We start from the raw sequence: 12,294 nt of genomic DNA on the forward strand, positions 1-12,294 counted from the left end.
GCTGCTTTAAAACTTATAATTATTATTATTTATTTATTCTTATGTCAGTGATGGCAAACCTTGGTACCCCAGATGTTTTGGAACTACATTTCCCACGATGGTCACGGTGTACTATTTTGGTAGACTAAAATACGACTAAAACTAAAACAATTGAGATGACTAAAATACGACTAAAACTAAAACAATTGAGATGACTAAAATACGACTAAAACTAAAATGGCATTTTAGTCAAAAGACTTAGACTAAAACTAAATTGAAATTTGACTTCAAAATTAACATTGGCCTTAAGTGCATGTTCATAGCTCAACATCTTAAATAATAACATATGAGATTTTTCACTCCAGCAGTATATAGTGAGTTTGGAAATTGTAGAAAAATGTTAAATAATGCATTACAATTTAATTACACCCATTCAATTTGAGACGCCTAAGATCAGTTTTAGTTGACTAAAATGTACTGGAGATTTAGTCGACCAAATACGACTAAAACTAAAACAATTTCAGAAGACTAAAATGGGAATAAAACTAAAATGCCATTTTAGTCCTAAGACTAATGCCCTGTACACACGGTCGGAAATTCCGATGGAAAAAGTCAGATCAGATTATGTTGTCGGAAAATCTGATCGTGTGTGGGCTCTATTGGACTTTTTCTGTCGGATTTTCCAACGCACAAAGTTTGAGTGCAGGATCTAAAATTTTCCAACAACAAAATCCGACCGCATAAATTCCGATCGTGTGTAGACAATTCCGACAGACAAATTGCCATGCATGCTTAGAATAAACTAAGAGACGAAACTTATTGGCTACTGGCCCGTTTATAGTCCCGCTGTATGTGTTGTACGTCACCTCGTTCAGAATGATTGGATTTTCTGACAACTTTGTCAGAAACACAAGTTTCGGACAAAATCCGTTGGAAAAATTACAACAGATTTTGTGGTCGGAATGTCCGACCGTGTGTACAGGGCATAAGACTAAAACTAAATCAAAATTCGCTGCCAAAATTAACACTGGCAGTATAGTGGAGCGTCGTGGGAAATGTAGTTACAAAACATCTGGGGTGCCAAGGTTTGCCATCTCTGGACTATGTGATTTGATATTTAGCAGATATAAATGTGGCAGCATTTGGACATGGACTTGCAGTTACTACACCTGTGAAGGAATTGGTCAGTACAACTACTAATGGGTGTATGGTATAGGCTTGCACACTGTGTACACACAACTCTCTGGTAGAAATGAAAGGAATTTGGCAAAGAAAAAGAAAACACATTCTCAGTGGTATCATAATGCAAGATTCCTCTACCAAACAAAAGCAAAATTCAAGGCACAGGAATTTGAAGGATTAGCAAACTGGTTTTAAGATACTTGACTCGAAAAAAAAAATTGTAATAATAAATTGTCTTGAGTATGACTTGCTTAACTACTAAGGAACTAATTGTATCTCTTCCCAATAACATACTTTGCTCATTACTAGTTATGCAAAAAAAAAACAAAAAAAAAACAACACGTTAGAAGAAATGTTTATCAGCGTTCACCTGTACGTGTGCTTATTTCACACTGCCCAACCACCCCTCGTTGGGATGGACTACCCCTTTTTTTGGAATAAATCCCTCTGTCCCTATTTCTTCCTCAATTTGTCTTCTTGGTCTGATGCAAAGATCTCTATAAAAAAGACATTGGGAGGTATGTTGTTTGCACTTAGAAGATCAATAGGAGGAAGCTGGACTGGTCATTACAGGTTTAAAGTGCATTTACAGCCAAGACTTTTTTTTTTCCAGTTTTATTATAGTATGGAGTGGGGATAAAACCCAAACTTTCTTTGTCCCCATTGTGGAGATTTACCCCCCCCCCCCACCTATTTTTATTGCTAATCGTTTTTACCGAGATCCAAAGTGAATTGAATTCTAACATTTTGATTTAACTCAAAAACAGGAAGTGAGGGGTAATCTTAAAGTGGGGACACTTGTTCCTGTGACAACTCAGAGATTTTTCTCACTACAGAAGTAATTTCTTCTTTCACATAAATGGGAAAGAAAAAACTTGACAGGGATTTTAAACATCCCTACTACTCGAAATAGAAAGAAAAACTTTGACTTTAGATATAGGTTTTAAGTTATGCCTGGTAAACATGACAAGTTTTTTTGTGTTCAACCCAGAGAGCTTGACCCTCCCCGCTGAACTATTGTATTCTGACAGGGGGACTGCCCCCCCCCCCCGCACCAGAACACACCATCAGGGCTCCCAGCCATTCGCTGCAAGCGCTTATCGGATGCTGATCGCCTGCTGTTTTTCCAGCATGCCCAATTGACAGAGGCCGGACGTTAGGCCGTTTGACAGGCGCCGGCATTAGGTCATTTGACATAAGCCGGACCTTAGGCTGTTTAACAGAAGCTGGACGTTAGGCCGTTTGACAGATGTCGGACGTTAGGCCGTTTGACAGAAGCCGGACTTTAGGTCGTTTGACAGAAGCCGGACGTTAGGACATTTGACAGAAGCCGGACTTTAGGTCGTTTGACAGAAGCCGAATGTCAGGTCGTTTCACAGAAGCTGAACATTAAGCCGTTGGACAGGCTGCAGTACACACGGCCTACATAGCAATCGGTTTCCATTGAACCAGACTATATTGCCTGATATTTGGCATGTGTGTACCAGGTTTTACTCTATGGGCATTTAAATAATTACAATTTAATCAGTAAATACTCCTTCACTGACCTCTGTAGCAGCAGGCACTGTAGAGTAGTTTATCCTCAAATTTTACAACAGAAAGTACTTTCAGTTTCATTTTAGCAGCTGAGCTTCCCCCACCCCCAGCTGTTAGTTGGCAGCCGGCTGATCTCTATTGTACACACAAAACAGGTGCTACATGTAGATAGACAGGGGGGGAGTGACGTGCTGAGAGCCAACTTAGATGACTTTACAGCTTCTTGTAAATTATTGTCTGAAGTTACAGAAGTCAATATGGGCTTGTCATAAAGCTAAATTAGTGATAGGAATGAATACATATACTGTATAGATACGTATATATGGATATATATATATATATATATATATATATATATATATATATATATATATATATATATATAATTCCTAACACACAATAAATGAACAGTAGTTTTATAACAAGCCCCAAGTGACTTCTGTAGTTTCAAACACACACACACACACATATTTAACATAGACTATTGACAGGTTAAGTGAACAACACTGACTACCTCCTTACTATGGCATCTGAATGTCAGTGCCTAACTCATTAGGCAGTGAGTAAACATGTTGTCCCTGAAGTTGATTTTTTGAAAGCAGAAAAAATGGGAATCTCAGTTTATTGTGTATGGGGCTGCGTAGCCACAGACTGGTCTGGGTGCCCATGTTGACCTGTGCCCACAGCAAAAGTGCCTGCAATAGGCACATGAGCATCAGAAGTGGACCACAGAGCAATGGAAGAAGGTGGTCTAGTCTGATGAATCATGTTTTCTTTTACATGATGGGAACAGCTGGGAGCATGTGCATCTCTTACCTGGGGAAGAGATGGTACCAGAATTAATAAGGCATCATCCCTTATTAAGGCATCATCCCCAGAAGGCGAACTGCGTCGGAAGAGGTTTGCTGATGCCACTGCATTGCCAGAATTTTAATGTACATACCTTTTATGTCTTCTCACATGTGAGTACCCATTTTTTTTTTTGAATAAACATTTTTTATATAACAGTAATACACTATGTGGCTCCATTTCCTCAGTTTTTGGTATATGTAACCTGGGAGAGACTCACTGTGTATACCTGGCTACTATATTTCGGATCTCTTTACAATCCACATATGGAAGAGTCTAATTCAAACGTCTGATGTGTATGGAAGTTCGGAGATATAACATCCCCATTAATGCCCATTACACACAGTCGGATTTCCCGACGGAAAATGTTCGATGTGAGCTTTTTATGGGAAATTCCGCCGTGTGTAGACTCCATCGGACATTTTCCATCGGAATTTCCGTCACACAAAATTTGAGATTCTGACAACAAAATCCGTTGTCTTAAATTCCGATCGTGTGTACACAATTCCGACGCACAAAGTTCCACGCATGCTCAGAATCAAGCAGAAGAGCCACACTGGCTATTGAACTTCATTTGTCTCGGCTCGGCATACATGTTGTACGCCACCGGGTTCTTGACGTTCGCAATTTCCGACCAACTTTGTGTGACCGTGTGTATGCAAGACAAGTTTGAGCCAACATCCATCGGAAAAAATCCATGGATTTTTGTTGTCGGAATGTCCGATCGTGTAAACGGGGCATAAGAGATTTAGTGGCATCCATGTCTTGATGGGTCAGGGCTGTTTTGGTGGAAAATTGAGCTGTTTTGCAGCAAAACGGAGACCTACTCAGTATTAGATGGGTGGTCATAAAGTGCAGACTTTCTAGAGGTTGTTTTGCTTACACATTCTCTTTCCCTCACCTGAATGTTTGTTTGCTAAAACACTAAGCACTACTTTATGTATGAAGGAAGAGTATGTGCACATCTCCTCCTTACCCAACAATTTGGGTTTTGAGGGAAACCCAAGGGGTGTGGGTTGACCAAGTAAAGATAGGTCATTGGTTTTCAACACTATTTCTTTAAGCTGGAGTTTTAGTAACAGAGAACCTAGTTTTGTTTTTCACATTATTTATGTCGTAATCATGAGGTCATAGCTTGTGTATATTTTTAACAGGTCATTGACTCTGAAAATAATGCCTCCAAAGAGTCATCATCACAGCCAGGCATCTAATGCCGCGTACGCACAATCTGAATTTCCAGCCAGAAAAAGACAGATGAGAGCTTTTCATCGGAAAATGTGGCCGTGTGTGTGCTCCATCGGAATTTAGCTGTCCGAATTCCCGCCAGCCAAAAATTGATAGCATGTTCTCAATTTTCCCAACGGAAACATTTTCGATCGGTAATTCCGATCGTGTGTATGCAATTCCGACACGCCAAAAATCACGCATGCTCAGATTCAACTATGAGACAGAAGCTATTGGCTATTGGCTATTGAACTTCCTTTTTCTAGTCGCGTCATACTTGTCGTACGTCACCGCGTTATAAACTATCGGAATTTGGTGTGACCGTGTGTAGGCAAGACAGCTTGAGCCGAATTCCGTCGGAATTCCATCGGGAAAACCATCAGAGCTTTTTCCGACGAGAATTACGATCGCGTGTACGCGGCATTACACTTTTAAAAGCAGACTTCAGCAACGGAAGCCTCCGTATTACTTTGAGTAAAGGTTTACTGTTAGTATACAAATTATTTGACCGGTAAAACTGCTTTATTGTATGTATTTCAACTATATATTTAACATTTTGGCTGTAATGTTTTTTTAATAATAAATGTTTTGCCTGTTTTATCGGTAGTTTATATGAACATTTGATATGTGTGAATTAGTTAAAATGGATTCCTTTACGTGGACACCAACAGGTTATAGCGTTTTTGGCCAAGATTACGGCATGAGTGTTTATTCTCGTATTATTTCCCATAGAGTCTGCCATTCATTCCAGAGTCGTAGACATAAACTGACATAAATTCTAGAGCAAGTTACATTAATGCCTGTGAAGCATAATTGCAAAGTGCTTTTGTAAACGAGAGACGGTGTATAAATATTAAATATTATTACTATTAATAGTCGCAAGAACTGCAAAGTCAAAGCTAAATCTCCGCGCGCACTTTGGCTGTCAAGCTGAGCCTGCGACAGGAGCTTTTGTTCAATTTCTATATAAGGAAGGAATTTTTTTTTTTAATACCGATTTGGGTTTTTGAAGGTTGTTGAGCCAATTATTTTTCTAATAGGGATTCTCAAAGCCAGCAGAATACAGAAAAATGCTGGTAATTCTAAGATATGGTCGTTGAAACAGGAAACATTCTTTGTTGTGCTTTCCTAACTAGGACAATAGCTGCAAAGGTATTTCACAATTTAACTGTAGAGCTTACATGCTGATTCTTTTTTTTTTTTTTTATACGATTCATTTGGCATAGAGACACATCAAGCGTTAGCTGGGAAAGGGTGTGGGTGAACTGTCACAGCTTGCGAAAAGTATTAAAAAGTATTTGAAGCCGTCTTAGTCTTTTCAGGTGGGGTGCGAAGTGTGCAAGCAGCTGTAGAGGTAGTCTTGGGGATTATATAAATGGGAGACCTTTCCAAACATATTTGTAAAATCACTATTGATAAATCACTTATGCCGTGTACACATGACCGGGCTTTCCGGCTGACTAGGTCCGACGGTCTACCCGACTGACTTTTCAGCGGAGTTCCGACGGAATTCCGAACAAACGGACTTGGCCACACACGAATGGACTAAGTCCGTTTGAAAGTCCATTCGTTTTGAACGTGATGACGTAAGACGAGACTAAAAAAGGAAGTTCAATAGCGAGTAGCCAATAGCTTCCCTTGCGTCATATTTGGCCTGTCAGACCAGCATACAGACGAATGGCTTTCCCAATAGGAATTGAGTCCGTCGGACAGATTTGAAACATGTTCTATTTCTAGATCCGTCTGATTTTTCTTAATGAAAAACGATCGGATTAGCCCACACACGATCGGATTGTCCGACCCAATCAGACTTAGTCTGCCAGAAAGTCCGGTTGTGTCTACGTGGCATAAGAGTAGCGATCAATTCCTAAGCAGATGGAACAAATGGCTCCCTATGGTGTAAGCTACGCAATTCATTGCACAAGTTTAAAGCATTGCACTTAAATACTTTTACATGCTAAAACATTGCAACTGCACCAAAATCAGACTGTACTTAGGCTTAATGTACACGGGACGTTTTAAAACCTCTCCTGAATGATTTAACTTGACAGATAGTAACCGATTTTTAAAGTGGTTGTAAACCCTTTACAACCACTTTATACTACAGGAAAGCCTATAATAAGGCTTACCTGTAGCTACACTGAATATCTCCTAAACCTGCACAGTTCAGAAGATATCCCTGTATTTGCCAACGTCATTGGCACATGCGCACTTAAGCAAATTAAAGCAATGACAAGTACGTGCCGTTGCTTCAGTTGTACTGTGCCGTTACTGGCAGCTCCCGCACGCATGCACGGGAGTGACGTTATCGCAGCTCGTGCCAATCATAGCGCCGGAGCCGTGATACCCGGAAGTAGCCCCCGCGGAGAGATGTCGGCCGCCAGAGCAGTGAACAAGGACTGCTGCAGGGGCTTCGGTCTCAGGTAAGTAATTCATAATGAGCTAGCATGCTATGCATACTAGCTCATTATGCCTTTGTCTTGCAGGTTTTTGGTTTTTTAAGGGTTTACAACCACTTTAAAAACATTTGTTTTGCCACATTTACGTGCCACGTTTAGCCGCGTTTGCGCTTAGAGGCTTTTTTTTATTTTTTTCAAATAGTCAAAAATGTACCGTATTTGCCGGTGTATAAGGCGACCCGGCATATAAGACGACCCCCTAATCTTACAGGACAAAAAACGTTTTAAAAGTGTACTTACCGTATAAGACGACCCGGCTTTCGAGGCTTCCGAGGCTTCATATTTCTTCCTTCTTCCTGCATTTGGTGGAGCCAATCACGGCGAGCGATGTATTCTATTAATGAATACAAAGCCTGCTTGGATTGGCAGAGGCTGTAACATCATCAGCCCGCGCCGCTCTGACTCTCCAAGCCAATCCGAGCAGGCTACAGAGTAGCCTGCTCGGATTGGCAGAAGTCGTTACTCCAATCCGAGCAGGCTTTGTATTCATTTGAATACATCGCTCACCAGGATTGGCTCAGCGGTATATACTGTATGTAGCCGAAGCTACATACAGTATTACCGAACACCCAGCCGGCATCCGAGGGGCTGACCCGGCGTATAAGACGACCCCTGCTTTTTGGCCAATTTTTTTACATGCAAAAGGTCGTCTTATACGCCGGAAAATACGGTATCTCCATTAAAAACACCTGTAACGCGGCTGAATGAGAGTTACCGCGTTTACAAGCTGTTACAAGCATTTGGCATTTCAAATGCCTCTGAACATCCATCCTGAATGTATTTCTTTGCTTTCTAAAATATGCTGCTAAACTAAACTGCCTAGAAATGACTACTGTGTAAATGTACTGATAAGATAACATAGAGGAGAGTTCAGGGGCAGCTGAAAAAATGCCCAATTGCTCCTAATGCCGCGTACACACAATCAGAGTTTTTTTCGAAAAATCTTGGATGGTTTTTCCCATGGAATTCCGCTCAAGCTTGGCTTGCATACACACGGTCACACAAACCATCAAGAACATGGTGACGTACAACATTACGACGAGCCGAGAAAAGTTCAATGCTTCCAAGCATGCGTCAAATTGTTTTCCGAGCATGCGTAGGAATTTTGTGCATCAGAATTGCTACAGGTGATTGGAATTTCCGGTCAGAACTTTTTCCGACTGAAAAATAGAGAACCTGCTCTCAATCTTTTGCTGGCGTAAAGTCCAATGGAGCGTACACACGATCGGCATATCCGACCAAAAGCTCTCATCAGACTTTTGCTAGCGGGATTTCTGATTGTGTGTACGGGGCTTAAATGTCTGTTTAGCAGCAGTGTACATGAGGCCTAAGTTTGTTAAAGGAAATTTATAGTTTTTTTTGTATATGCTTTCTCTATTATGCTGCAGACCAAAAAATAATAATTTTACATTTTAATGTGCATAGATATTTTATATTTATATAAGTAGATTATAAACCTAATGTCGCGTACACACGACCAAACTTTTCGGCAAACTAGGTCCAATGGTCTTCCCGACGGACTTTCTGTGAAGTTCCGACTGACTTTCGAATGAACGGACTTGGCCACACACAATCACAAAAAAATCCGACGGATTTGAACGTGATGATGTACAACCAGACTAGAATAAGGAAGTTCATAGCCAGTAGCCAATAGCTGTCCTAGCGTCGGTTTTCGTCCGTCGGACTAGCATACAGACGAGCAGATTTCTCCATAGGAACTGGGTCCGGCGGAGTTTCGGCGGAAAAATTTGAAACATGTTCTATTTCTAAAGTCCATCAGATATTTGGACAGCAAAGGTCTGATGGACCACACACACGATCGAATTGTCCAACGGATTCGTTCCGTCGGACCTTTGCTGTCGAAAAGTCCAGTCATGTGTATGCTGTATTAGCCAGTTCCATACCTTTTGGGCTATGACATTTTCTTCTATGCTGTGAATAGCCTATTTAATGCAGTCAGATACGAAGCTGCATGTGAGTAAGTCAAAGCAAGTTGTCAAAAAGTGAAAGGGTCATTAAAGTGATTCTAAAGGCTGAAGGATTTTTCTTACCTTCATGTATTCTATTCATGAAGATAAAAAAAAACCTTCAGAATGCTGCAGCCCCCACTCAGGGCACGGGCTCTCAGCACAGTTTTGTGTTTTACATAGGGCCGGCTTCTTGACATTAACCTCCCTGGCGGTATGATTAGTTCTGATTTTAGATGCTGAAAGCAGACATCCCGGGAATGATAAAGTGTATAACATAATAAATAATAATAAAAATTATTCAATAATGTAATCAAATCCAAAAACACTGAAATTTGCTCATTTGCAGAATTGTCGCTGTCATTAGATTTAGTGTTTGATGACGAATTTCCCCACAAATCGCTATCGCTCAATTCTGCAAGTGATTATAATTTATTATCGCTGTTTTCTAGTTGGTCTAAAATCACTTTTGACATAAAGGGACAGTTTTTGGTTGCTATGGACAATCTCCAAATTCCAGGCAGAAAAAACAGTATTTATAATATAAAAGTGCATGCAGGGCACTGAACAGACCACTAGGGACAAAGGGGGTGTGTCATTTTTTTATACAGTACTGTAATCTGTTGGAAATTTTTGAAAGTGAAAAAAATATCAGTAAGCGTAGGGCTGTATCTATAGGGGTAGCCATATACAGAAGATGAAATCTCCAGTTATACAGCAGGTTGGATGTGTCCGCCGGGTCCATTTAAATGCCAAGTTCTCCTGTTTTTGAAGTGTTCTTATAAGTGCCATTTGTAGTGTTTGTTGAGCAATCTGCTCGCAGGCGTCAGTGGTTAAAACAAGTTTCGGTTCCCAAACCATAATTTTTACCTTTTAACAGTTGGTATACAGTGAGAAAAATTAGGAAGTTTGTTCAAAGCATTTTAATCTCGCCTGGTGTGATACTAAAAGCAGTCACACAAGTATGTCGTGGCTAATTGTGCAACATATGTACAGTACGGCTGTGTTATGCAAATAATCGCATACCTAATAAACGCATAGGATTGTCTTTAATGTTTCAGGAAGTTGATAAATGTATACATGTGTAAGCTTAACTGGATCTGCCCTACAGGAATACTCATCTCCTTTACCTCTTCTGTCTTAGAGAGGGGATAAAGCCCCAACCCAGTGAACAAGATCTATTTGAAGGGTGGTGTTGCCTGATCCATGTACAAGTGCTCATGTAGGATTATCATCATCAGGTAATTATCCTATCTCTTTTTTTTTTATTAACCGTGAAAGTGAAACTTTATTTATAACATGCAATGCCAGATTTATACTTCTTGCCCCCAAGGCCAGTTGTCTTGTAATATTCCCTCTCCTACCCTAGTTAGGTTACTAGTCCTATGGTGGGTCCACGCCATTCAGTCATTTAATGCGACCAATCAAACTGAATACATGTCTCAAACCAGAGATCAGACGTTAACTGATTTAGAAAGCGTTAACCAATTTGGATTGCAGTGGCGGCTGGTGCTCTATTTTTGTTTGGGGGGGGGCATCAAACAAACCACCCTCCCTACTCCCCCCCCCCCCCCCCAGGTCTTTCAACACTTTCCTGATTGGCCAGGAGGAGACACAGAAAGACAATATTGCTTATTAATTCACTCTTGTCACATAAATGGGTGAGCTCAGAGCAATGCGCCCCAAGCCTATCCTTTTTTTAAGCCAATTAGAGCCTCAGGCTCTAATCACGGGTTTAAAAAAAAAAAACATTGAAATTCATGCGTCAGATGACCTGCATGTTGCATTATTTTATATACCTAGTTTGTTCGTTCGGTCGGTTGGTCAATTCCCCCTCTCCCCCCCCCCCTTCGCTCAGTCAATTGGTGAACACACTAACCCCCTCCCCCGTCGCTCGCCCGATTGGTGAGCAACCCCACCTTTCACTTGCCCGTCCACCCATCAGCCCCGCACTTAGGCCCAATTCACACCTGAGCGTAGCGTTTTCAGGCAATTTTACCGCAATTTTGCAGTGTTTTTATTGTGATTTTGCAGTGTTTTTATTGTGATTTTGCAGTGTTTTTATCATGATTTCGTAGTGTTTTTATCGTGATTTTGCAGTGTTTTTAAAGCGTTTTGCCACGATTTTGTGCAGGGCAAAATGTCACCAATGTAAAAAGATGAAAAATGCCCAAATCTGCCTAAAAAAAAAGGTTCTAGAACTTATTTGAGCTTCAGGTGTTTTGTAGCTGCTGGTTTCAGATGTTTTGGAGTGGAGATGTGAACCATCTCCATAGAGAATAATTGATTTTTTCCCCTCCAGCGTTTTGTAGCTTCAGGCTTCAAGCTACAAAATGCTCAGATGTGAATGGGGCTTTACCCCCTCAAGGTCGTGGGCAGCTTCATCGGTTTTCCTCCTGCCTGCCCCCCTGTTCCCAGCCAATACGGTCGCTTCTCCTCTCAGCCAATCGGGTCTTAAGACACGCTTCCTGATTGGCCAGGAGGAGAAGCAGAAAGACAATAGCGCTTATTTATTCACTATTGTCACATAACTGGGTGAGCACAGAGCACTGCGCCCCGAGCCCACCCTTTTTTTGAAGCCAATTAGAGCCTTGAGCGCTAAACACATGCTTCCAAAAAAAAAAAACAACATTAAAATACATGTGTCAGATGACCTGCATGGATTAGGGGGGATTATTTCACATTGTTTGGCCATGGCAGAATTATGTCACCAACTTCTGAGCACTCAAGCAAATATCTGTTAGCGTGCCAGAGAACCATCCATAATACAAATTAATGAAATGATTGGTTTTAATTGATTGTTGACATTGATAAATTATATTTTTGATTGATAATAACAGTTGATTAAAGGTGCAACATTATATTTTTTGCAGCATTATTTTATATAAATAGTCACATGGCGTGGCTGGAGGCTGAGAGTCTGAAAGAGACAGTTTGCCAATTGGCCTCAATACACTGAGATCCATTGTCTACAAGGGATGGGAAAAGTGGTAGCACAGATCGGGGCTCAGGAGTGAGCATACTTGAGTGCCCCATTTCAAGCAACTTGCTATAGGGGCACTCAGAAGGGGGGGGGGTCCTGATCACCGGTGGGATCT

General features: G+C 40.9%; 1 protein-coding gene across 22 annotated transcripts in view; it reads left to right on the plus strand.

Annotated features, from left to right (window-relative positions):
- The window catches only part of BAZ2B (bromodomain adjacent to zinc finger domain 2B), a 459,321-nt gene that overhangs the window by 230,576 nt on the left and 216,451 nt on the right, over nucleotides 1–12,294 (plus strand). For all 22 annotated transcript variants that reach the window (XM_077447627.1, XM_077447614.1, XM_077447613.1 and 19 more), the window contains one exon: nucleotides 10,341–10,437. The gene's annotated coding sequence lies outside the window, so the exon portion shown is untranslated. The remainder of the gene's footprint in view (nucleotides 1–10,340; nucleotides 10,438–12,294) is intronic.

This window comes from Lithobates pipiens, unplaced genomic scaffold (assembly GCF_037356315.1).
Source record: "Lithobates pipiens isolate NorthernLeopardFrog02 unplaced genomic scaffold, aLitPip1_a1.2 Scaffold_22, whole genome shotgun sequence".
Taxonomy (NCBI): domain Eukaryota; kingdom Metazoa; phylum Chordata; class Amphibia; order Anura; family Ranidae; genus Lithobates; species Lithobates pipiens.